Here is a 3732-nt window from a genome sequence, read left to right on the forward strand (position 1 = left end):
ATGGACGATCTTCCCAAGAGGTCATCTGATGTCAAAAGTTCTACATAAGAGGTCTTCTAATGTCAGAAGACCGGCATAAGAGATCTTCTGTAGGTGGAAGACCTGCGCAAGAAAATTTTCGTAGATGAAAGACCTTTCCAAGAGGACTTTTATTTCCAAAAGACCTACAATAAAAGTCTTCTGTAAATGCAAGACCTTCCCAAGATATCATCTATAGATGGAAGACCTTCCCAAGAGGTCATCTATAGATTGAAGACCTTCCCAGAGGTCTTTAAAGGTCAAAAGACCTGCACAAGAGATCTTCTGTAGGTGGAAGACCGTCTCAAAAGGTCTTCTATAGATAAAAGAGGACTTCTGTAGATGGAAAACCTTTCCAATAGGTCGTTTATAGACGGAAGACCTTCTCAGAGGTCTTCTATTTTCAAAAGATCTACCCAAGAGGTCGTCCATCTAGACCTTCCCAAGAGGTCTGTTAATGTCAGAAGACCTGCATAAGAGGTCTTCTAATGTCAGAAGACCGGCATAAGAGGTCTTCTAATGTCAGAAGACCGGCATAAGAGGTCTTCTGTAGGTGGAAGACCTGCGCAAGAAGATTTTCGTAGATGAAAGATCTTTGCAAGAGGACTTTTATTTTCAAAAGACCTACAATAAAAGTCTTCTGTAAATGGAAGACCTTCCCAAGAGGTCATCTATAGATGAAAGACCTTCCCAAAAGGTCATCTATAGATGAAATACCTTCCCAAAGGTCTTTTATGGTCAAAAGACCAGCACGAGAGACCTTCTCAAGAGGTCATATATAGACAAAAGAGGACTTCTGTAGACGTAAGAACTTCCAAAGAGTTCGTCTATAAACGGAAGACCTTTGCAAGAGGTCATCTATAGATGGAAAACCTTCTCAGAGGTCTTCTATTTTCGAAAGGCCTACTCAACAGATCTTCTGTAGACCTTCCTAAAAGGTGTTCTGTAAATGGACAACCTTCCCAAGAGGTCTTCTAAGATCAAAAGACCTGCTCAAGAGATCTTCTATAGTCAAAAAACCTGCTCAAGAAGTCTTCCGTAGATGAAAGAACTTTTCAAGAATTCTTTTGTATATCGAATGCCATCTCAAGAGAACTTCTATGGATGGAAGACCTCAGCAAGATGTCTTGTAAGGTCAAAAGACCTGAACAATAGGTATTATGTAGGTGGTAGACAATCCCAAGGCGTCTTCAGCAGGTGGAAAGCCATTCCAAAAGGTCTTCTTCAACAAATAATGCGCAAGAAGCCTTCAGTAGATAGAAGACTTTCCCAAAAGGTTTTGTATAGTCAAAAGTCCTGCATCCTGCATACAGTACTAGAAAGCCGGCAACTTCGACTACATGTATTCAAAGTGATTCTGGGATTCAGTAGGGAGATGTAGTTGTTTAGCACAGCTTAAAATGAGGTTGATTCATCTACCAATTTTGTGTGTAACTGCTTCCGTGCATTTTGTATGTCATAATATGAGTGGTCTTGGCGGCAATTATGGAGCTCCTTCTGGAAATCTAGTCTTTCGGAGTATTTCTCTCGAAGGCCTTCTCCGAAATTTACTTTTATGTTGTCGGTTCGCAAGTGATTACAGAGGCTTCGGATATTATTGCAAAGTATTTAGGATACAAGATCTAATTTATGGTTAGACACTAGTCTGTAAACCCCATTATAAAGATCTTGAATACTGACGTCCGACGGTTTTTTTCCTAATGGCGTCCTTTTGCTAAGTTATCTTCCAAGCTTCGGTCGGGAAGTTTCGTCTTATCTTTTTTGTGCGACTGAATGGTATGCAGACTAATTTTCTTAAGACGTTTTCGCCTGCCATGGTAGGTAGATGGACTAGAGCAAATCCGCTTTCAGTTATTCTCTTAAATATATATCAGTCAGCCTGTTGAATTTTAAAAACGTTCCTTCTTCGGAGGTTGTTATTGTTTCAGGCGTATTTATTTTAGTGGTGATGTGGAAGTGGCTCGTGTAGAGTGCAATATCTAAGTGCCAGGAGGTATTCGCGACTAAATCTGCTATGTGTTCGATGTTATGGGGTCAAGTTGAGGTTTGGAGTAGTCTGGAGGTGGTGGAGATGATGTCATTGAAACAGGGTTGGCACAAGATTGAACACACGTAGTTCAATGTATTGAGTTGGTTTCTATGTCACCGCCGAGTAGAAGGAGGTTTATCAGGCAGACCGGTGTTGTCAGCTCAGTTAGGAGAAATATAATTGGGAAATTTGTTGGAAGTGTAGGAGGATTAAGGAGGATAGATATATATACCTATGTTGGGGAGGTAGCAGGCCTTGGTCAAGGTGTTCCTTGCGTCGGTCCTTAAATATAGATCCATCTGCTGTGAGGACCTAGACCATTTTAGATGTAAGGGTTGTAGAACTTTTTGAATAATTCCCGCCTATTCGACCCTGGTGTTTTGCTGGGTTATTTTCTCATCTTATGTTAAAATTGTCAACAATATGTAGTTTGCAGATCTTCATATGTATGGGTGTGTGTGCGACATTGTTCCGCAAGCAGATAAACACACATAGAACGGGCACACACAATATAAAGTGGCAAAAAGAAATGAAACGCCAGAAATGACATTGCATCACTGCAAACTGTCAACACAGAGGCAACACAGAAAACGGAAACACAACGGCCTGGCCTTTGTCAACTCTGAAAGAAAAGAAAGAAAAAGAAACAAACGAAATATCAAAGCAATAACCCAATAGAAAGTGTCTTTAAGACAACATTGATGAATCGTACACGACATTTCTAATTCGTTCACGACTCTTTGCAGACAGCCCTTTGTAATCGTTGACGACTTTTTCACACAAGTGTCCCAGTATTCATGCACGACAACTTGGGCGACAGGGTAAGCGAAGCTGTCGTCGATGACGACTTGGAAGACAAAAACCCCGTTATTTCGTTGACGACAGTTTTACAGACACTGTCTTGCTATTTGTCATTAACGACCCTACTAAAGACAATTTCGTTTTTTTGTCGTGTGTCAAATTTTTATTTTTATTACATTATAAAAATATGTAATATGTATTTTACAATTTTGATCTTACATTAATATCAATTAGTTCCTGAATATACTCCGATACAGCTTTTTTGGACCTTATCCGCGCCTCATTTTCTCATCACAACCGACCTCCTTTATTTACGGATTCTGCCAAAAAAAGACATTATGAATAAATACAATAACCAGTAATATAATCTATAATCTTACCATATACCAATGCCGCATCTTTTAAAGCCGCTGGAATTAACAGCATTCTCCATAACGTCAACCTATATATATATATATATGTATTAAAAGAATAACTTAAATTATATTTAAAGTTCCTTAATATGTTAATTGTTCTTACTTACCGTTCTTTGGTAAAATCAAAATCTTTAATCATTGACGCGATTTCAGAATTTGATAACTTCATTATCTTACATTTGTTACAAAATAAAAATTTTATATTCGTTCAATATGTGAACAATCATTTCATAGCACGCTTTTTTTTTAAATTTTTGGGTTTGTTGCCACGACACATTGCAAGACATGGTCATGCACTTTGTCGTGCATGACAATTTATAATATTTCGTCAATGATTCGTCGACGAAAATGTCATCAACGATTCCATTTTCTATTGGGAATAGTTATGTATGAATGTATGTACTTACATATGTATGTGAGTATATCTGTGTGTTTGAGATTTTTGCCACAATCTTTGCATTTTTCATT

At 38.3% G+C, this 3732-nt stretch overlaps 1 long non-coding RNA gene across 1 annotated transcript; it reads right to left on the reverse strand.

Moving 5' to 3' along the window:
* Positions 1-3008: 3008 nt before the first annotated feature.
* Positions 3009-3471, reverse strand: LOC141400856 (uncharacterized). Its single transcript, XR_012412212.1, has 3 exons — positions 3372-3471; positions 3229-3290; positions 3009-3168 (listed from the first exon to the last, which is right to left on the reverse strand). It is a non-coding gene; the product is annotated as an uncharacterized lncRNA (long non-coding RNA).
* Between the last annotated feature and the right edge of the window lie 261 nt (positions 3472-3732).

The sequence above is a fragment of the Musca autumnalis genome, unplaced genomic scaffold, assembly GCF_047663935.1.
Source record: "Musca autumnalis isolate F117 unplaced genomic scaffold, ASM4766393v1 scaffold_4, whole genome shotgun sequence".
NCBI classification, from domain to species: domain Eukaryota; kingdom Metazoa; phylum Arthropoda; class Insecta; order Diptera; family Muscidae; genus Musca; species Musca autumnalis.